This window comes from Halichoeres trimaculatus, unplaced genomic scaffold (assembly GCF_033239565.1).
Source record: "Halichoeres trimaculatus isolate MK-OKI-2021-1 unplaced genomic scaffold, fHalTri1.1 fHalTri1_scaffold_21, whole genome shotgun sequence".
In the NCBI taxonomy this organism is placed as follows: Eukaryota; Metazoa; Chordata; class Actinopteri; order Labriformes; family Labridae; genus Halichoeres; species Halichoeres trimaculatus.
Genome location: NW_027437199.1, coordinates 19,823,087 through 19,846,880, shown reverse-complemented (window position 1 = coordinate 19,846,880; position 23,794 = coordinate 19,823,087). Strand labels below are relative to the sequence as shown.

Sequence of the window (23,794 nt, the reverse complement as noted above, 5' to 3'; positions counted from 1 at the left end):
CTGCCAGTAAAAGTCTTTAAAATGAACATAGTCATTGGGGAAAGAGCCTGAAACATCCACAGACTGAGGAGACGAAGACGTTTTTGAAACTCTGGTCACAGACGTTGGTTTATTTTCCTTTTCTTACCCATGTTTTGCCATCCTCACCTCTAGCAGAGAACAGGACGGGACTTTGTATTTTTGCTTTCACATCTACACAGCTCGACTTCAAGAATTCTTAAAGTTTTTGAAGAGTTTTGTGCGTATTTGCCCACTAAAAAGACACATTTATCACATACATCCTAATGGAAATCGCCAGTCTGTGCACAAAATAGACCAGGTGGACTCACTTCTATAAAGTCGTGAATGTTTACAGTATCCTTTCTCTGTGTGAAGGAGAGTTGTGTGTGTGTGTTTCTGTGTTTCTGTGTGTGTGTGGCGGACGCAGGGAGGAGGGGGGGAGCTTCATGTGTGAGCCAATCGGCGCAGAGCAGCCTTAATGTCATTTCTCGACGCTTTAACTTGATGCCAGAGCTGCGCTGCGCTCAACCCTGGTCCGCGTCCTCAACTCTCTCTGTCCCTCTTTATATCCACGATTATGCGCTGAGAGACTTCATCTTTAGAGCCTTTCCAGGACTTAAAACTGCGCTGAGTTGAGATTTTCGTGTGCACTACGCCCGGATGCCTCCATCGTCGTGGTTTTAGCCTGCAAAAAACGGAATATTCACCTCGAACCCGGAGCGAGTTGCTGCAGCTGAGGGGTAAGTGAAGTTTTGGGATTATTTAATCGATTTAATTTAGCATCTTCGTGCAAGGATGCAGAATTGTGTGAGGATTTTTAGGTGGAGGGTGATTAAAGTTAAGATCATGGATAAAAAAAAAAAAAAGATAAAGTTTTGAGTGGTGAGGTTTTTCTTTTGAGAATCACGCACCAACAAGGTGAGATGAAAATGAGTGGGCTCAGTTTCTCCTGGAGGGAACAGACAGCAGAGGCTCAGACGTTTCCTCTGAAGGTGAAGAGAAAAAAGTGAATCTGTGGTTGAGTCTGGGGGGGTTCAGCTCGGAAAGTGTCTGCGCGTAAAGACGCACCTAATGGAGGGTTGCGTTTTGGTTTCCAGATGTGTGAACTCAGCTGTTGCTTGTCACTCAGGTGGTCTCTCTTTGCCTGTCTGCTCCTTTTCCTTTCTCTTTACGAGCCCACTTCTCAGAGCCCTTTCATGCTGCTCCTCAGTATCACATCAGTGTTGACGGACTGACCACAGAGACATCACAAAGTCAAGCCACAACACAAGAGAGACATTTTCTCTCCTCCAGAGCAGCCCGCAGACATAAACGGACTCTTTAAAACAAACTTTGGAGTGGTGTGCTTTTGTCTTTTTCATTTCAGCCCAAATGCTCCAGAATCAAACTTTGAACAAAGGCCTGTTATGAGATCTCATATGTATAAAAATATCTTCAAAGGACAGAGATTTAAACTCTGAATATTCAGCTCGTGATGATTTTCAGAGCTGTGTGATCTGAGTTGAAGCCAGTGGGGGCCCCTAGTGGTGGGACAGATTATTAAAGATGCTGCACTGGAGGCTGTCAGTGTGTGGAGAATCAGAGTGTGAGTCTAAAATCCTTAAAGAGCTGGATCACCAAAAGTTAGTCTGCAGGTTTCCTCTTGAAGATTCAATCTCAAAGTGAACATTCCTCAGCAGAGCTTGGAGTTTTGGTAACTGGTGTGGGTAACTGAGTGACAGCTTCTGTGGAGCTGGCTGTTTGGGGATGAGAGCAGCTGAGGGATCAGGTGACTGGAGGTGTGTTTCCTCTCTGTGGGGGGCCACGCTGTGCTGCACTATGCTGGGGGTACACACGCTGCAATGCTAAGCCTTTGTTAATGAGTATCAGCTCGTCTGTTACCTGTGTGTGCATATGTGTGTGTGGTCAAGGATCTGCTTTGTGTGGTTGAGCGTGTGTGTATGTGTGTGTGTGTGATAGGGAGAGATAGGTGTTTGGAAGCAGGAGTTAAGCTGCTGTTAATTGGTTAGCCATTTGGACCACATGGGAGAGTCAGGATGAAGTTTCAGCGATCGGTTCTCTCAACTACTACACTACGTCAGCTACACACACTGATTTTACTCTTCAGAACAGTACTTTTAATGCCTTTTATAGTCATATGAAGTATTTTGACTCTAAAATACAATTTAATATTCCACATCAGGAGAAAAAAGGGAAAAAATGAGGAGTTTTATTCTTCAGCTTCACATAAGAGGAGAGAGCATCCCGATAGAGAAGCTCTAGACAGAACTTCATCCTCCAATCAGCTTTTAGCAACATGTTTTACCTTAATTCCTGCAGTAAGTTACTGTGATAGGTTTTTTTCTGTATGTTCCTGTTAACAGCCAAGGATTGTTGAAAAACAAAATCAGATTTGATGCTGCAATGTTTATAGTCGTCTCTTTACAGCTTAGCAAAACAGATTTTCATCCTACAGGCAGAAATCTGAGCTGAACCAAACTCATCCATGAGCAGTTATCTGCCTTAACCAGCCAAGATAAGATTCATATACTGTCTCCTTAACATTAGTGCTGCACGATTTGGGGAAAAGGTGCGATTTGCGATTAGGTGGACAATATTGCGATTGCGATTGTGCTTGCGATTTAATAAAAAAGGTTGTGTCATGATGAGTCTACAGACTTGCTTGGTTATCATGGAGAAAAACCTGAATTGCATGTGCTGACATTGCGATTGCGATTGCGATTGCGATTGCGATTGCGATAATCGTGCAGCCCTACTTAACATGCAGCTTTAGCAGTAGTCAGCTAAGTTAAAATAACAATAATAGAAAATTATGGAAATGACCTGTACGTGTTCGACAGTAAAAACAAACAAACAAAAAAAACAAAATCAAAAAAAAAAAAAAAACGTTTCCTTCACATTTCCATCTTAGCATCTTTTGATCTTTTGTTGGGACTTCAACGATATTTAAAACCCCAGATTTTTGTATTTTTTTTATTTTTTTACTAAAATCAAATGAAGAGATAAATTTGAGACAAATATAGTTCGCATAAGCTTTGTTATTAAATGGATTTTGTCAATGTTCAGACCCATTCATGCTGCAAAAAACTGAAATCTGATCAAGTATTTATTTCTTATTTTCAATTAAAAGATTTAATGTGAGCCACATTCACCTGACCAGTCCAAAAAAAAGTCTTGTTTTAAGTCATTTTAAGACAAAAATGAGGTCTGAACTGCTTGTAACAAGTAAAAAAAACACCCACCAATGTGGTAAGAGAAAAGTTTCTTGTATTAAGACATTCTGATTTCAAAAAACCTCACAAACACATTTTTTCTTATACCATTGGCAGATTTCTTTTACCTGCTGAAAGCAATTCAGACCTCGTTTTTGTCTTTAAACAACTTGAAACAAGACATTTTTATGGAATGGTGGGATAAATCCGCTTCAGCTTTACTCTTTTGCAGTGTAGGGGTACCACTTCCACTTTTCCCTATATTTCAGGACTAGCTGTACTTTGACTTGGTTCCTTCCATTTTCATCGTTTTGTTCGTAAATCTTGCAAACGTTTGCTCAGTTTTCCCATCTTCTGTCGGTTTTTCTATAAACGAAAGGTGTTTCACAAGAGTTGCACTGCAAAACACTAGCTGACGCTCCTTACTCTACCAAACACACATGAGAGGTGTATCAAGCTTCTCAGTTGATTCTCATTTCAATCTTGTTTCTTTGTTACCTCCTCAAGAAATCTGGAAAAGTTAACCCTGCTTGATTTAATCTGCTTTCTATCCATTGCTCTACAAGGAGCAAGCATGACTGGTCCCAAACATTTAGGGAAGATGATGTTAGGTTGGAGGGTTTCAACGTTTAAGAAATGCAGAGAACCAAGATGAGAAAGTTATGAGAAAGGTTAAAGCAGTTAAAGAAAGTTTTTCTACCCAATGAGGATGGAAGCTTCACAGACACCATGAACATCTTTGACTTTTAGCTGTTCCACTTTTTGTTCACGGACAATTTCTAAACTGACATCTCGTTTTTCAGAGCCGTGTCTCCAGATCAGTCCTCATCCTACACTTCTTCCTTTTCTCATATGCAGCCCAGATTCTCATCTTCCAGTAAAGGTTTGAGTGCCAGAGAGGAAATCCAGCCGAGAGATTGTTTTGATATTGTTGGACTCCCTCCTGGAAAATCATTTTCGCTCGGTGACCGGGGGTGCTCTGGATTTAGAGCTGTTGGCTCCTTAGCTGAAAACACCTCATCTGATCGCAGCGGTGAAGCCGTTTGAAGAGCTCGAGATGTGTCATGTTTCCAGATTTAATCTGAGGGGAGGTTTTTCACACTTGAACTAACAGAAACAATCCTTGGTTAGCTCAAAACACTGATTTTAAGCCCTGAACTTGAACCGTTTTGTGCGTCAGTTTCTCGCTGCCTGTCGTTGAGGCGAGTGCTGCAGCTTTAACACGTTTCTTGTATCACAGTTTGAGTTGAGCTCATGGCGTTGGATTAAATAAATGAAACCAATGAGAAACAAACATGAATGTGAAGCCTGTGTGTGTTTCTATGTGTGTTTAAAAGAAGTCAGAGTGAGACCTCCGTCTATTAGCCAGTCAACACTGTTCTGTCTGTGCGCCTCTGTCAGCCTACTACCTCAGAGCAGCGTGTGTACACACAGGCAGGTTTGTGCTGTCATACTGGAATTAATCGAGTGTGGGGTTGTGTAAATCATTCCAGACCTCAGAAAACACACCCTCACACACAGTGTACACACACATGCCAAGCAGCTATCCTGTGTACAGTAGTTAAGTTTAAAGAGACGAACAATGAAGATCTGATCTCTGAACAGAAGACAGAGCCTGAAACAAAGACTTTCTATGGTAGAAGGAAAATTTAGAAAGTCACTTTGTGTCGCTCAAACTTCTAAAAATTTACAACCAAGGCTTTAGCCAGCATTTGCTCAGCTGAGTGGGTGTTTTTCTGTCATAAGTTGTAAGAGGCAAATTTGGAGGTAGTCTAATGGGTTTCTGAGGAAGTCTGCTGTGGTACTGTGTCTTTGTTATGAGTTTTTTTTTTTTTTTTTTTTTTTTTTTTCATTTTATTTTTTTTTTTTTACCATTGACTGGCCAAAAATCAGATTAAAAAAAAAAAAGGTCGAGTTGTCTATCCAATGTTTGAGAATATATATATATATATATATATATATATATATATATATATATATATATATATATATATATATATATATATATATATATATATATTAAGCATTTTTGTAGTTTTATTTTGTAAATCTTGCAAAATTTTGCTCAGTTTATTAATTTTTTCCTTCTTTTTTCTTGAGCAAAGGGTGCTTCACAAGAGTTGCACTGCAAAACATGATGTTTAAGCACGTGTTATGTGTTGTTTTAAGTTCCTTACACTTAATATGAGTCATATTTTCCTGACAAGTGCAAAAAAACAACCTTATCTCGAGATGTTGAGAGATAAAAACGACGCCTGATTTTCTTGAAAGAGTTTAAAAGCAACACAAGCATCCTCCTTGTTTCTTTATATCTTAAAATCGTTCTTTTTTTTAAATGTAGGTCATATTTAGTTTAATGAGATTTTTTAACATGAAATAAGACATAACGCTCCCTGAGGTTTCAGTTAATGCAGTGTAACTCTTGAAAAGAACTTTTCATTAATGGAAAAACTGCACTGCAAAAAAAAAAAAAAATGTAGAAAACAGTGGAAAAAGTCTTTTAAAATTTAATAAGAGCCACATTCACCTGACCACTCCAGAAAAAAAATATTGTTTCAAGTTATTTAAGACCAACATGAGGACTGAATTTCTTGTAAAAATGTGAAGAAAAAAAAGGTTGGAACAAGCGAAAAGTTATTTAAATTAAGACATTTTTCTAGTTTCAAGCAAATTTTCGAGCATTTTCCAGTAATTCTATAAGAAATAGTTAAAAAAAACAAAAACTTAATAACATCTCAGTTTTTTGTAGTGTAAGCAACATTTTGTAGGATTTAAAAATATTAAAGTAAAAATACTCAAAATTTCTTCATAATACTCTGCATTCAAAAACAAGGGATCCAAATATTGAAAAAAAAAAACAAAAAAACAACACAAAACAAAAAAAAACATCTTATACTTCTCTAATACAATTGATATACCACATGGCTCATATAAAGTCTAATTACACCATTATTCTAATAAATAAGACTCTAACACTGGCTTAGATTTTATATTTTGGAGTGTGAGATTTTAAAGTCATCAGCAAAGAACTAAAATTACTGGCCAGCTTCAGTCTTTTGACATTTTTTTTCAGGTTTGATGGAATTATTGCCGAATAAATGTTGAAAGAGAAGCAAAAACTATGTGTGTATGTTGGTCTGTAGTGGCCGTAGACCATATTCAGAGGAGTCCAAGGGTGCGGGTGTGTAAATGTGAGTGTGTCAGTCCCTGATCTGTGAAACACTAATCGTGATCCTTGTGCACACTGAGCGGTTACAGACCAAACCCTGCAGGCCACATTGGCTCCTCAAGCCTGGTATTATGGTCAGCTTGTGGGGAGGGAAAGTAATCCAAGGCTTAGACGAATATCAGTCACTGAGTAATGGACTCAGAGAGGGAGTTCCTCACCGCTCTGTTAAAACTTGCTGAAATAAAGTCGCCCGCAGCACTTGCTAAGCGATGCAAAACTGCTGAGAGTTCCTGACTCGTGCCTGCGAGTTAGTCGAATCGGCACCACCTTAATTACCTATACACACAGCTCTATTTGATGATGATTAAAACCTCACATACACACACCTGCCTCAGCGCTGCCAGTCGCCAGCCGCCGTGCTCCTGCAGACATTAAAGGTGATGATTATTAGATGATAATAATTAAACGGCTTTCAAACTGGAGTTATAGTAAACACTATAGATGGAAGCTGGGTCTCTATATGGAGACACGACTTCTGCAGAATAACCACATAATTACATCTCATCAAATGACCCCCCTGAGGAGGAGCGCTAATGATAGCTTCAGTTTGATTAGGAGAAACATTAAAGGTCTCAATAACAGTATCTGGTTTGTTGCGTGCAGCGTCGTCCATACAATGTTTTAGTGATTGGGTTTCACAGTTTGATGTTTGGAGCCTGACATAAATCTATCAAATGATGTAAAACATGGATCACAAGCCGCTCTGAAGATGCACAGTTAACCTGCAACTGGGAGCGTGAGTAATTCTCTTTAACCTGCATCATGCACGGTGCAGAAAGTCTTTTTTTCCATGCACCAGAATGCAAATGTGGGGAATTTTAGAAGAAGGTAGATCTTGAAAGTCTTTCTTGAGCCGTAGTTGGCAAAAAACAAGCATTTTCAGACCCACACCAAATTAAAACAACATGAATAAAGTATGATAAATTCATTTCCTGAAGAGTTCATTAATGCAACATTCTCTGCTTTCCCCTAATTGGCTTCATGTGGACTCGTGTTGGGCAGCGTGCTTCTACCATCCTCATCGGGCACAGCTTGAGCTATTTTCTCTGCCTAAATATTGATCTGTCGTTTCCTTTTAACCTCTAAATCGAATCTTTTTCTGTAACTATTTATCCTTAGCAGGCTAAAACAGATGCAGATCAGATAGAGAAGCATTTTGTGGCTTTGCGACAGATTTAAGATAACATTGCGTGTGTGAGCTCTGGGCCGATGGGTGGTCGCCTGTGGAAGTCTCAGGGGGACACGTTTTATCTGTCACAGCATCTCCTCGCCTCACTCCGTCCCACAGGGATACCAGCCTTTTAATTTACCCGGAGAGGGAAATGGCTCCATCCAATCTGATGCCACCCGGAGTCAGGAAATAAGCTGTTGTGATAAGTGCTCAGTAAGTGAGGGTGGGGAAAACAACAAGCCAGAATTTGCCAAAAACTGTGCATTCAGCGCCAACAGTGTGGCATCCATATTTCCTCTCAGCTCTGTCAAATATTTTTAGGATCTTTCTGCTCATTTTGTTTTTCGCCTGCACACGCACTTTGGATCACTTTACCTACTCTCTCAAGTTTAAGTTTTTTTGCTGACTTCAACAAGCTCACAGTAAATTCGCTGTCCAGCATTAAAATATGACAAAGTCGGCAGCTAGCTGGTTTAAAGCTGTGAAAATACGCTGTGTTTGGGGTTTTGTTTTGTTTTGGCACACAAATGTACTATTTTTCCCATCCTGTCATTATTTATTTATTATTTTGCAATCTTCTTAAAATCCACTGTATGTTTGCTGCCTCTTAAAAAGCAAAGATAGAAGCTAGCTGGATAGAATAATAAAGCATAGGTAGGTACCAATCAAAATCTGTTCTCAGAGGGTGGTGGGGACCAAAGAAGAGTTAAAAGATGAACAGCCAAAACTGCAAGTAGATTCTAACAGTGCTCTGTATTCTGAAGCAAATGAGAATTAGCAGCTATATGCCAGAAAATTAACTTATATGTATATCAATGTTGTTTATGTCCCAATTTAGGTATATATTTTTTGTTTACGCTCTTGTAATCACAGCCTTTAAGCTATCTAGCATAAAAAAAGAAAAACTAATTCTTAGCTAGTTAGCATTGTGAAAAGTATAACCGGTACTTAGAAAAAACTATTTTTAGGAGTGGTGGAGACCAAAACTGAGCCAAAGACAAATGGCCAGTATTTCAAAAAGATGCTGACAGTGTTTTATTTCCTTAAAAAATCAAATTTAAACAAACAGATTCATGCTGGAAAATTAAGTTAAAAGTATATAAATATTTTTTACATAAGTTTTTAAGAATACGAATTTTGTTGACTCATGTAATCACTGTCCATAAGCTCACTAGCACCAAAAAAGCCAAAAACAAACAAAGCTGTTAGTAGCCTGTTAGCACAGTGGAATAAATTATGGGTCTTTCGCAACGTATCTTTTGGTAGATGGTAGGTACCAAAAAAGAGCCAAAAGATGAATGGCCAAAACTTTAAACAGGTGCTAACAGTGCTCTTTATTTTCTAGAAAACGGAATTACTAGCTTCATGCTAGCATGCTATCATTTTGGAAGTTAAATAAAATAATAGGGATGGGTACCGAATTAGGTACTTTTATAATTACTGACCGAATTCTGTTAAAAGTACTGGGTACTGATTCACGTACAAAAAACTACCATGTTTTGGTACCTAAACGCACCCTTGTGAGTGTAAGGAAGTGGAAGAGTAGATGATTTTCCATGCTGGACATAAACACAGCATTGGAACGTTATATATTGAAGATCAAATATGTTAAATTGAAGAAATATTTGTGTTTTATTATGAAACTAATTGATATTTTTTACCACTTAAACACAAAAAAGTACCAAAAATTGGTACCGCTGAGTACCGGTACCGATTGCCAGGTACCTGGCATCGGTACCGTATCATTTCAAATGTGCAAGGTACCCATCCCTATGTATTAATATATTGTTTATGTAGCTTCTTGAGTAGTTGACTGTTGTTGACTTTATTGGTATCACAGTCAATAAGCTAACTAGGATAAATAAATAAAATAGCTGGTTAGCATTGTGAACCATAAAATGAAAAAGTGTTTATCTCTGGAGATGGTATGGACCAAAACAGAGGCAAAAGATCAATGGCCAACGCTCCTCTGCTGCCCCGTGAGGCCAAATACATAATTCATTACAGGTCTGTGTTAGAGTTTTAGCCACTAATCTATTCCTAGATGATTTTTTTTCCTGAAAGAGAAGTCTGCACTTTTACTTTTAGTAACACTTTCTTCTTACATAACCTCCCTCCACATTAGCATGCCACCAACTGCCTTTTTCACTCTGTGGCGAGCAATCAAGCAGCAACATATCCTTCAGCTAAGACATTTTACCTCAGCGCTAGGAGTAATGCAACAGATATTCACTTGTGGTGGTTAGCTAGTGTAGCTTGGGGCTTTCCGCAAGCTTGTCACAAACAAAACACAAACAGTGGTTTGAGAGTCGCCTTGTTTTCGGCGATATGAGATCCATACGTTTCTTGTTTTTGCCTGAAAAGCAGTTTTGAATTGCCGCTTGCATTAATGAGTTGGTAATGAATGTCTCTTGTGTTTACACTAATGACCTCAAAAAGCAGACAGTAAACTGAGGAGCTAAAGCCTTCATTATCTCCAAGCAGCCACCCGTGAAATCCAACATGTGTGGGCCTGTTGGTGTGTGTGCACATGTATGTATCTGTGCACATTTGCTGCTTTCCATATGTTTTTATTTACCCAACACTTTTACCTATAGCTTTTAGAGTGTGTGAATGAGTGTGTGTGCATGTTCCCTTCAGAGAAAAGCCCCCAAGAATCCCCCTCAGGGTCTTTCAGACATCTGGTTGCGGATGGAGAGCTTATATCTCTGAGTAATATGTCCAGTTAAGCCCCTGGGAGCCGCCGCTGCGCACATCATTACAAGCCTCCTCCGGCTTTGCTTGGAACTCGGCTGAAACCCTATCGTTTGCTTCAGAGGGGTACAAATATGCTGTGTATCCTTTTTATACTACTTCCTCCCCGGGCCCGTCTCCCATCTGTTGCAGATTAGTCTTCAGTGTGTGTTTAGAGAGCCGAGGCTGTCGCCAAGCGGGACAGATAGTAAACCCAGAAGGTTTTAGTCAGAACTGTCAGGTAGGTCTGAATTAACAGAGAGGCCATGTGAGGATATGGCTGGCTGAGAGGAAAGACGAGAAGTGGAGCCCCGGAGGAGAGACAGACGGGAGTTGGACACCAAGCCCACCAAACGGGTCGTCTGTTTACCCATGAACCTCAGGCCTGCGACTCGAGGGTCGGTGTGGAATGCCATCAGCGGCTGCTCTGGCCAGATTCAACCACAAGTCCCTGGGAGAGGAGGGAGGGGGACAAACACCCCGCAAGAACGGCGAGTCACCCCACTTTCCCTGTGATAGTGTGTTTATTCAAGCACTGTGCTCAAAGCAGCCTTCACATCACACATAGCTTCAAAATCTGACGCCTTCGTGGCATTTAAACCCACCAGGAAAACACTAATGCTGCCGTGCCAAGCTATCTGTCCCTTTAAGAAGCTCATTTTGGGTTTTTTGTTGGTAACTTATAGGAAAGTGGTCAAAAAAGCCTCTCAAGGCTGTATGGTTTCACATATGCTAGCTTGATAACTCTGCTGAGTGGGGCACAGACCCCACATGGCCACCCCCTGCCGCTCCCCTGCTTGAGTTGTCTTTCCAATGCTAAATCATGAGAAAAGGAGAGAGCAGATTGTGTAATAGACAGCCGGTTAATGTGTGTGTGTTAAATGTGCCATCCCTCCAGGGTCCTGTCATTAAGCCTCTGTGTACACAACCCCAATCCCTGGCCTACATCTATCTCCTCTGCTGAAATTCATGTGGGATTTGCGCGCTCACACACAGCTTTCCCATACGAAACATGACGCAACGCCGCTGCTTGTCTTGCCTGATATGTCATCAGATGTGTCTGTTCCTACATTCGCTTCTCCGGCTTTCATTTTTTTTCTCAAACACATTTGTTTTGCTTGTATCTCCTTTGATTGGCACGGCTTATTAAAAGCTTGAATTTATGTGTTGACTTTGGCTGGACCGTGAGACACACTGTAAATCACTCAGATGGATTTTTGGATTGATAAAGGGGCTGCACGTAACGACACAGCAGTTTGAATCATTGCAGAGGCCAGAAACAATAAGACGGGCTTATTCCTGACAGCTGGAGTTTGTCCCTTTTCATTTCCTGTTAACAAGAACAAGAGCTTTCTTATCTTTTATTGTCGGCCTTCTGACAGTTTATCTGGGACACTGACTTAAAAGAGAAGCTGTGTTTATCTTTCTGTTCGGCCCAAATATGAACCCTTGTTTTCTCCTTCTCATTCAAGTGAAGCAAACTTTGCACGAATCGAAAATTTCCCCGTCAACAAAAACAAGAAAATCTGGTTCCTGATGTTTTTATCATGACCCCGTCACTCAGCTCTGTTTCAGTTATAAATACCAGCCTGATCGTTCTCTCCTGTTGACTGATAGCGTTTTGTACGTGAGGGGAGAGCTATCGCTGCAGCCTGGAGGTTTTATTAAGTTAAATCACAAACACACACTCGTGCACACACACTCCTTTCATGGTGGTGCTTACAGTGACCTCTGAATCCCATTAAAGAAGGAATGCATCACTTCACAATATCAAATTAGAGCTGGATGGGATGCAAAGGGCTTTTTCTTCCCTCTCTCTTCTACTTACAAACACACTAAGGCTTAGGTCCATCTTTTACTTTGGATTGAATGTTAAAGAGGGGGTATTGTTCCTATTTTAGTCTTTACTCTGCCCCTCTGGTGCCCCCGTAGCAGCTTTACATGATTTACAGTTCAAAACAAAACTATTTTTCTCTCCCTGTTGTTTTAGAAAACCCTCATTTCAGCCTCTGTCTGAAACACTTTGTTTGCTGTCTCTTTAAAGACATGTTTCCACCAATTTGTCCAGTTTGGATCAGTACAGTTTGGTACGGGTTGGATCGGTAAAGCCTGATCCTGTTTGTGTTTCCACAGCCAACCATGCCCTTTCCTGGTAGGTGGCATGTAGGTGGATGCTGATAACCACATCAGCTACGCAAAAGCGCAACGACATAGTAACACAGTGAACCCAGCTGATAAATCCAACAAAGAAGAAAAACAAAACACAGCAAACAAAGAGCAACTTTGTAACAGGAATCATAAGGGAAATGACGACTTTTTCAACCAATCACTGCTCTGCAGTGTTTCTGGCTCCACCTTCTGGGGTGGGATCGGTATGTCTGGCACCCCAACTGAAGGGTACCAAAAAGTGGGTTGGTACTTGGTAATTTTGGGACCTTACTTTAAAGTTGATGGCATGCTAGCATGAGGCTTGTAACTTCAACTTGCGGAAAAACATTTAGAACTGTTAGCATCTAATTAGAGTTTCAGCCATTCACCTTTTGGCTCTTTTTTGGTCCCTACCATCTACTGAGGGATATGTTGCTAAATACCCGCTATTTATTCCACAATGCTAACACGCCACTTGATTTCTTTTGTATTATTATTATATATATATTTTTTATTATTGATTTATTTGACAGAGACCATGTACAAATACATTAATCTTTCAATAGAAAAGATGCTTTGTACCAGATTTAGCAAATGCTAATTTCCATCTGCAGTCCCTGGGCAGATTTACAACAATCACAATGCAATTACATAACTGTTTATGTTTAAAACTACTATTACAAAACACAATACATTAGCTCATTTAAAATCCATATACATCAGTGTCAAATCCTATATACAAAATCAACCGGACTGATGCTGACACAGTTGGTTGGCTTTTTTGGTGCTAGTTAGCTTATAGACAGTGATTACAAGAGTCAACAAAATTCATATACTTAAGAAGCTATGTGAAAAATATTTATATACTTTAATTCCATATGCTGGCATGAAGCCGTTTGTTTAAATTTACTTTTTAGAAAATAGAGCACTGTTAGCATCTTTTATAAATATTCGCCATTCTTCTTTGGTCAAAGAAAACGCCACAACGTGTGCTGTACCGAGACAAACTGAGGTGAATCGCTTGGTGGAAACAGGGCTTTGGGCTCCCCACTACTCAAATCCCCTTTCCTCTGATTGGCCAGACTTTGGTGTTTGAGGCCCGATCCTCCAATGTGTCATGAAGCCACCATCATGCTTCGCAAAGATACGGTGATTCAGGGATTGAGGTTTGAAAATCTGCATGTTCAGTTGGAACACCCAGAATTCTTTCTTCATATCTATGTTTACAATATGATATGGCCTGCTTTATGCACTGCATCAGCTAGGGGGCGCTGTTCAGAGTCAAAAGTTAAGATCATTGGTGATGGAGGTCAATTTATGTTTATGTTTTTTTTAATTTAGAAGCAGCATTGAGACATTCACTTTCTTCTTGTTGTGACATTTTGTTACAAGCCTCATACAGTCTGTGGTTTCCTCCCTACCCAACACTGCCCCCTATGATTTTCATTGGTACTTGCCGAAAATGAGTAGAAAACCTGCAGAAATTAATGCAAAGCAAGGACAAAAGACTGAAGCTGAGGGTTAAACATAGAGCAATGACCAGGATTCTCTTAATGTTTGGGATGGGTATCACTCTTAAATTCGAGGTCACTGATGTGACACACTTTGTTATTAAACAAACAGTTTCCACGAAATAAGGAAATGGAGCACAAACTGTCAGGACCTGGGCTCAACCCACTTTTAAATACTAACAGATTTGGAAAGAGCATAAATATGGGCTGCTCCCACACAGACGGTGAGCCTTTTAAGGACACAGCATTTGGAGCAGAAAGCCCTGCTCCAAAGCTTATTTCCAGTTGACCCAGAGCACCTGATAAAGTGAGCAGCAAACACTGAATCAGTCCGTTTCCCATCTTCCCTTCTGGCACTGGTGTCAAACATCTGTGGATGAAGATAGCCTTGTAGATTTATCACATTCAGAGCCAATGCATGAAAAGTCTGAGACAAAAACTCGACTTTTCAAGAAGTCAACAAACTTTTAAAGTTGTTTTATCAGAAGATTTAGTAGATACATTTATCAACCCATGTCTTACATCTTCAAAATATAAACCCAGGAAAAAGAGTGTATCAGACTCCTCTTGCTGTCATGTTTCTGACAAGAGTTAAAGATTTTTGGCTGTGACTTTTTGTTATCTGTCTCTAAAACAATCAAAGCCTTCATGCAGTCGTGTGTACGTGCAATCCAAACACCTGCTTTCATATCATTACCTGCCTCCCTGCCACTTCACTTATCATTACTGTGAAATGAGAGTAATATATTTCGTCATCAATCATCAGTTGTTTTTCCACACTGGATATATAACCCAGCTGCCTGATGAAACTGTTATTTTACCCAAGAGGATACTTTAACTTGGCAAGACGTTTTAGCCTTAAGGGACCATCAAGGACTCGCATGCAGTCCGATTCAGGTAATGACTCGTATTTAGAAGTTTAAGTGAGGTAGAGCTGCCAGATCATTACAAATAATGATAATAAATAACGTTCTCGTGGCGTGTATGTGGGAAGCCTCTGTGCTTTTTTTTTTTTTAAAGCAGCCCTAGCAACGAGAAAGCATAATTCCTCTACATACTCGCACCAGTCAGCGGGAAGCAGAGGGATTTACAGGAAATCCACATGAACGACAGAGTAATTGGCTGCATGTGCAAGGATAAAGGTGGGACTAAAAGCTCAAGTAAAGATTGATAGATACACTTTAAGGGCCGAACAGGAGCTGCATTGATAGGAGAATTATTTTGCAATTTTTTATCCAAAATGAGATGCCGGGTATTTGGAGGAGAATGAATAGAAGATTTAATAACTTCTGATGAGTGTTTGCTTCAGGGCTGGAAACTAGAGCTGACTTCAGTCAGGAGCTTTATTGATCATGAGGGAATTCACAAATACTGGCTGCAAACGCACGGCCCGGGTACAAAGGTCTCTTGTCTGGTCGAGGAGAACGCTTTTAACAGAGCAGAGAGAGTTTTGGTGATGTTTGTAAAGCTCATTGAAATGTTTGATCTCTGTTTGAGAAAAAGTTTAAAGGGTTACAAAGAAAATTGTGCAAATTTTCCAACCTCTATATAGTCATATGTTGTAGAAATCCCTGAATCTGTCTGACACATTTAAAGAGAGGGCTCTTAACAACGAGGTCTGCCTTGTACAGGCCTTGAGAGGGTTGGCCAATCAGAGGGAAGAGGGTTTGTGAAGCGGGGCGCATCAAAGAGACAGCAGCTAAAACAAATTGCTTCCGGGTTTTTTCAAACACCAGGTAGAGAAAATGTAATAAAAATGCACATAAAGCTACCATGGGGACACCACAGAGACCAAATGAAGACTAAAAAGAAAACATAAAACCCCCTCTTTAAAATTCAGTATACCCCTCTTTAAAGGTAGGGTCCACAGGATTTTTTTTTTTTTTTTTCATGGGAGAAACTCAAAAGCCATGCACCTGACTTGGCATGTTAGCATGAGATAATCATGGTTATTTGGCACGTACCTGGTTAGCAGAAAGCTAACTTGCGTAGCTCTTCGTCACATGCTGCTCTTTAAACGCCCCAAAAGCGAGTGAAAGTCGAGCCAAGCTTCTCTCTCGTTTGGGAAAAAGCTTTACCTGTTTGGCATTTCGTTTCACTTTGGTTATATTTTTCTTATGCTCAGCAGGATTATTCCTGCAAAACTTAATATTCTACTTAAAAGAAAAATTCTGCAGACCCTACCTTTAAGTTTGTAAGAAGAGGGGTGGAGGGATATTTGTTTTCAAACAGGGACATAGGTTTCTGGAATGGTGTGGATCCTGTGACAGACTGGAAATTTCAAGGTGGCTTTGCACGTAAGCAGACAATGAGAGACACTTTTGGTGGAGCATCACAAAGTTAAAGATAAACTCTTAATCTGGCTAACACACAAGCAAGTGGTGAACCAACAAGAGCAATCAAAAGGCCACAGTAGAGATATTTCTAGAGGAGGGATGAGCTAATCAGGTGAGCAGACCTGGAGAGTTGATGAGCTACTGAGGAGGGGGAGACCAAATCTACCCAACACATAGTCACAAGGAGAGTCTCTTATAACTGTTACAGGTGGAGTTCTGAAACTGGCACTTCCCAGCCCAATCCCCACCTAGGTGACAATTTCCTGTATTTTACAGCACTTTTATTGCCACCTCCATTGTCTCAGAGGTGTGTGGGTAACGCCCTGCGGTGGTTAGCAAACCTCAGCGGAGGGTTTTATTGACCGAAACTTGAATCACACTCAGACGAGAAGTGTCAGGGAATATTAACACGGAGGAGCTCTTCATGGAGCAGATGATGAGCGGGTTGAACTGGTGGTCCTTGTTAGTGAGGGTTAGAGATCCATTTCCTGTCAGGCTGAAGGAAGGTGAAAGACTTCTTCACTGCGTTAAACGCGCAGAAACTTCAATAAGTTGACAAAATACTCAGCCGTATGGAGGAAAATATTTAAGAAACTCTTAAGAAGTGAATAGGGCCAGCCTGCACAAAATGATTAAATGTCACTTTTAACATATGCTCCATTGGTGATCCTTTTGTTTTGGTGTGATTATATTTTGTGAGGGGCCTGGAAAGACACAATTTGCTTCTTCTTGTACACTTTTTGTCTTCCTTTTGTCCGTCTTTTGCCATATCTTTAGTTTGGTTACTTACTCCAGGGACTGTTTTTTTTTCCTTTCATCTCTTTTGTGGGAGACTAGATGCATTTTCGATTTCAAAGGACAGTAGATATAGTAGGTAACTCAGGGGCCATTCACACGAATACAGTTTTAGAGTGAAACGTTTAAGTTTTGTTGCATTTCGGCCTCGCGTTTACACGTAAACAACATTTTAGCTGACCTAAAACGCAAACATTTGAAAACACCCTCAAGAGTGGAATTTTTATGATATACTGCTGACACTGTTGCCGTGCAAACAATAAGCTGGCATTTTTAGTGAAAACGCTGACGTCATGCTCTGCTTCGCACGAGCGATCGATCGATCAATCGTCGTTGACTACCATGTTGTGCTTGTGCTGCTCAATCTGCTGACTGTCTTTATACAAAAATGAGCATATGTTGCTCCATGTGTGCTCTTAGTATTCCCCTACACACCAGATGATCAGTTCAACTCTACTTCCGTGGAGATTTACCAAAAGTGGCTTCTAGCGCCACCTACAGGCCTGGCATGCTCACTACAGCATTTTCAGTTCCTTAGTGTTTCTTTGTAAATGCAGATTTTTTTTCAGTTGCGTTTTCAGGTGAAACGTTGTCTAAATAGGCCTCAAAAGAGAGTGAAGATTGACATCCAGGCCATCTTCTGGAGGACTATAGTATCTGTGTAAAAGGCAAGGAACCGTAAAACTGAACAGTTCCTCTCAAGCCTGATAGAGGTGACTTTATTTTCCTCTTTTTGGGGTTTGTTCGATTGAAATATATTGAATCTAAAAAACTTTTTTTTATCCCTGAGGAGGGGCAATTAAGGCGCATAGAGCAACAATGAGAACAGACAGCACAAACAGACCATATTGCACATTAAACTGAAAGTCTAGTGTTTAAAATGCTAAAATCCTCGGAGAAAATAAAAAAAAGTCAAACCAATTACTCAGATAATAAGACACAATAAAACCAAGATACTAAAATATTGAAGTGCCAATGTCATACTAAACATAAAAACAAATTAAAAAGAAAAACCCTGAGTACTGGAGAACAACAAGTAGTGTGAAGTAAAGTGAAGAAAGGAGTATGAAATACCACCAGAGGTAGGCATATGACATGTGCTAGTCGCATTCTGACATGAGTAATGGGACTCTCAGTTTAGAATTTTATTTTTTTAGTTATTCAAACATCAAGCGATGTCTCTTGTCTGATTCTGTCCCTCTTTGACAAACTGTCCTTCAACATGTCGAGACATGTCACTCTCCTCATCGATTTCTGTTTTGGTCGTCACCCCCCAGTGTTTGCATTTGAAGGGACCAGTTAAACCCTCTCGTGCCTCCTGGGGATGAAACACAGAGCTGCTGGTTGTCTCCAGGTGTGAATGAGCGTTATGAATGAAAATGAAGCAGAGCTCTGTGGAAACGAGCAACAACAAAGGTTAAGAAAAGGCCAATCCACCAGTCGAGTGCTGTTCCAGTAGATAAATAAAATGTGCCGCCAGCACGGGGTGAGTAAGTGTGCCTGGTATGTGTAAGAGCGTGTTGTCCAGACTTGGTCTTGGGTTTTTAAGTAAATAAAAAGCCACTAGATCTTGTCGGGAAACTAGTCCAAGCTTTTGCCAAATCTGCTCTGAAAGATCTTTGAGCAACTTGATCAAAAGGTTTCATCTGAATTATTTCTGACTTGTTTCGGTTTAAAGTTAGACTCATATTTTTAGCAAACAATTCCCGTTTATCAAACTGGATATCAACCAGAGGGTCTTTGAATCAAACTTGTGTTCCTCTAAAGTCTAAATGTTTCCTGCTCTGAGCTGATGTAGACAACTTGACTTGGTGTCAGTTTCTGACAATAAGAAAGGACACATTTAAAGCTCATGTATTCCATGAAGAAACATTTTGGCGCTATATGTGCAGCATGTGTTTGTATTTTGTGTCAGCTGGGGTCAAAGGTCAGTGCATAAACCCTCCATTAGTTAGTTCCTGCTCATTAGCTTCAGATATATGAATGTGACCAGAGTTCATCCTTTCAGGACAAGTCCAATGGCGTGACATCTTCCCCTCATAATGGAGACGATCCATCTGCAAAGACAGGCTGTTGTGATAGTTATTGCAAAAATTATTTCACTCATTGTATGAAGCAACTGCACAGTTACATGATGCTTTCAGATTTTAATTTAAAACTGACTTAAAACATCTAAAATCATTAAGAAACTCATTTTTCAGTTTGCATGTGCTGCATGTTTGTTTTTTTTTTGGTTTTTCAGTGTGGGGCTAATTTTGCACAAAGGAAACTACTTCCTTTAAGAGCAAGTTCTGGTTTGCATGTTTTGCAGCTTTAAGGATAAAATCCTCTCAGACTGTTGAATGTTATGATGGGACAGCGTTGGATCGGCTGCCGTTTTGTTGCTTTGTTCTGTCAACCTGTTGCTTCCCAGTTGCAGCTTTGCATGCACCAGTTTTAGCAAAGATAGTATAAAACCAAGATGATTCACTCTGCACGAATTCAAAACTAGAATGTGATATTCTATCAGCACCAAGCATGAAAATGTTTAGTGTTATCAGTGATTGCTGACAATCAAATGTGTCAGCAACTGTTTTTATCATCACATGTAGTCAACAACATCAAAGAATCTTTACACCCCCATTCAATTTTTTCATGTATTTTGAGTTCTCTGTCTATCCTCTTATATATAAAAAAAATCGACCATAAACCCCTTTGAATCCCTTGGATCTCAATCTCAAAAGGTTTTTTTGTGGGGAAGTAATAGCAGTTTTCCATATTGCATTTGGAGAACTTGAGATTTCTGCACCATCGCACCCTCAGCTTCCTTCAAAGAGGAAGCAGAATAGACAGCAAGGTCAACTGTCCTCTTGTGTTTCTCTAAAGAACCGTGACTCGTTGGCCGGCAGCCCAGGCCGAGTCTGGAGGGCCGATATCTGCCTATTGTGTGGGATAAAGCCGCTCATCCTCTGACCTGTCCTCTATTCACGCCAGAGCATTCCTCGCCCACACTTTGTCTTTTGCTATCGTCTGAATCAAGCGCTCGTCTGTTCCGGAGCTTTCTGAAACACATATCCACATGTGTATCTTTGAAAACCCTTCAGATAATCTGCATCGAGTTTCCCGGGTTGAGCCAAGGCCCCCTGGAAAATTTGAGAGCTTCTCTCGAAGGTTAACCTTCTGACAGGAGTGCCAAGATCCTCTCAGATGATTTCAAACAGCCGTCAGCGCCAGGAAAGAAGGCAGAATCTCTCGGTTGATCTAACTTCTCTGGGCTCTTCATTTCTCATTTGTAACAGGTATCTTGGCGTCTGACGAACAGCTTTGTTGCCGTTTCCAAAAGTCACATTGTGGGGTTGTCAGGGGAGAGGGTGTCTTTGTCTCCTGGACAATTGAGTCAACTCATTTGTCATCTTGGACTCTCTAAATGAAGCCCTGCTGCTTTTCAGTCCCTCACAGTGACAGATGGTGGAAATCTTGTCTGGATTTACCACATCAGACTTTCACGAAGCATATCGAGGGACGTCACCATTTTCCTGGAGCTGGATGTTGAAATTCAGAATACAGCCTGTCAGGAGTTTCCTGGAGTGAAGTGCCCTCTGACAAAAACGCCTTTGTGACGGGCTGAAGTGAGAGATGAGGACAGGACGCCGCTCTCATTGAGATCTCTAAAATAGGAAGGGGGGGGGGTGGCGGTGTCAGTGATGGGCTGAGCAGACTGATAGCCTGCGTGAGAACTTGTGGAGATGGATCAGGCTGAGCTGAGAGGAAGTAGCATCAGCATGTAGAGAAAAACTTTAAGGTATTGAAGTTTAGCAAACAAAGACCATATAATTAGATTAAAAACAGATCTATCAAACTTTGTAGCTTCTGTTAGCTCTTTCAATTAGCTTTTCTTGCAAGCCTTCTTTGCTCTTAAATGCGTTTTTTTTTTTGGCAAAAAACAGAAATGTTTCTTTTACTCTATTTGTCTAACCAAGGATAAAAAAGAAGATGATGTTAACATCGTAGCTTGTGAATATCATCAACAGGGATTAGTAGCTGGCCGATTAATAGAGCCTGATTCAGTCTTCATTCTTGCTAGAGCTATGCGTCGCTTTGGACAAAAGAAGTGATTTATATTTCTGCAACATCTCTTTACTTGTACTTATTTGTTAGCCTATACTCAAGTACCACATAGCCCTCTGCCTACGCAGAAGCCTACATATGTAGCCTGTGGGGCACTTTTATAGAAATATTACCACATGTGGAGGTGAGTTAGCTTGGTAGAGTTGGATTTTAGGAAACTCCAAGACTCGTACATTCATGTCTCTAATCTCATCAAGATTTATCAGACCTACCTCCAAAAAGCACAGCTCAGGTCACTTGTTCCCCAGTGCAACAAGCAAAGAATGTAGCAGGACTGGAAACTTGCAATGTGACAAGCGCAGAGGTTGTACTGCCAACTAGTGTTTGGGTGAAGCATTGCAGAGTGTTGTACACATTTCAATGCAGAAGAATTCAAGGCTTGTGATTTCATCAGGTACTGAGGCAGAAAGTCAAAACAGATGCGTTAATCAGGCCTAAATAAGAAAACTATCATGGTTTACGGGTAAAATGCAAAGGTATTGTCGCGTTTCAGTCTTTTGTTTACACAAAAATGGCTATAGCGAACCTTAAAATTTTAAATGGCCTTCAGAGTGGAATTTTTCTCTTACTCTGTGGCCAGTGTTGCCGTATAAACAGCTAGCCCAAACTTTCCATGGAAATGCTGCATCCTACTTGGTTTTGCGCATGGCACTTTCCAAGTGGCAACTTAAACTGCCATGCACAAACTGGACAACAACAACAGTAACAATGACGGACTACCACACTCTAAGAAGTATCACTGCATAAAACTTAATTTAATTGGTGAAACATTTTTACACTTATAAATATTAATAGAATTTAAATCAGCGAAATTAAGTTGAACAAACCAAAAATTATGAGTAGAAGTTAGAAAAATCTTTGATTGTGGCTGAATGAAAAGATTCAGTAGGTTTACTAAACAAGTGAAGTTTATGTGACTGAAATACTTGGTAAATGTGAATTGTGAAAAAGTGTAGAAAGCACTGAAAAAATGAGTAGATAGAATTGAAAACATTTGAAGGATATAGCAAGAGATTTTAAAATTATAAATTAAAAAAATCTTTTGGACCGACCTTTTTTTTTTTTTAGTTTTACTTGATGCTACACACTAATAAATATGACGACCTGTATCTCACAAAACATGAAAATTGTATTTCTTCACAGAATGTCACTTCTTTGCACTGCCTTTTAACAAAATGTGCAACTGTTGCACCACTCCTGCAATCAGCAAAAGACACATTCACCATATACATCAGATGATCAGACTCTACAGTTATACCGCCAACTACAGGCCTGGCATGCATACTACACCGTTTACAGTCCCTCTGCGTTTCTGTCTAAATACTACTTTCTTTTTTACTACAGTTTTTGTGTGAAAATTGTTGTGTAAACAGGGCCTAAATGTTTTTCTCTTGGGTTGGAGGAGACCAAAAACAAAGCTACAAAAGGAAATCAGAGAATCAGTTGGAGCCAGCATCACATTCTGTCACAAGATTTTCAAAAATTCTAGCATCAAAACTCAACATGAGAGGCAGCATTTATTTTATGTTTGCCCTTTAGTGTCCAAAATAAAGTCATTGAGGGCTAGATGTCATTAATATCTTGACAAAAGAACTGTGATTTGTTTTACTTTAGTACTTATAGGCACAAAAATCATACACCAACCTAAACCATTGGGATATGTTTTCTTATAAGGTATTGCTAGAAAACTGCTGTCTTATTTACTGGCTCCTACAGCTTTCAGTGGCTGTAACCTTCAGTCGTACGGACCTATATCTGTTTGTCTTTCCTCAGACTCGCTCTGTCTGGTTGTTCAACCCAAAACTGGATTATATTGTTAGTTTGGATTATTCTGAAACCAGGATTAAGGGTCATCTGATCAGTTTTACCGCTAAACGCTGCTTGTGTTTTGAGTTTAAAGCAGCTGGGCCAATAACATGATGCATTATATTAGTGGTAATCTCAATAGCAGTGGAGAAGAGATTCATGGGACGTTGTTGGAGCGAACAACAGAGCGATGACTGAAAATTTGGGACATTTTCAGACAGAGCAGAGGGTGGACATGTCATCAACACTTTGGGGTGAAGTTGGAGGGCTTGATGTCACTCTGTTGGAGGAAGGGGAGCAGAGATAGGTGGAGTGTCTGCAGTGTGTGTGTGTGTGTGTGTGTGTGTGTGTGTGTGTGTGTGTGTGTGTGTGTGTGTGTGTGCGAGGTGGCAGGCGATTTGCTCTGGAGGGTGGAATGAGGGAGGGGCTGACATGGCTTGGCTGCCTCATGAGCAAACACACTCACACAGACACACACACTCATGCACTCAATCCCACACACTCACAGGGATCAGAGACACTCCAGATAGAGACGTCACCTCCCAGCTCTGCTCTGTCCTCGCTCCTCTTGGACCTCAAAGTTTCAGATCTCCAGAAGAGTTGATAGTTGTTTGGACTGTTTTTGAACTTCAAAAATCTGAGACATTTGGGGAATACTTACTCGCTGAGTGGGATCTGGATCTGGTTAAAACCTGGATTTGTTGAATCTGAAGCTGCAGACATGTTGCCAAAACATTGAGTGTTGT

The 23,794-nt window shown here is 40.3% G+C and overlaps 1 protein-coding gene across 1 annotated transcript in view; it reads left to right on the top strand.

Annotated features, from left to right (window-relative positions):
- The first annotated feature begins 526 nt into the window (after positions 1–526).
- The window catches only part of prickle1b (prickle homolog 1b), a 36,689-nt gene continuing 13,421 nt past the window's right edge, over positions 527–23,794 (top strand). The window contains exon 1 of the mRNA XM_074698079.1: positions 527–740. The gene's annotated coding sequence lies outside the window, so the exon portion shown is untranslated. The remainder of the gene's footprint in view (positions 741–23,794) is intronic.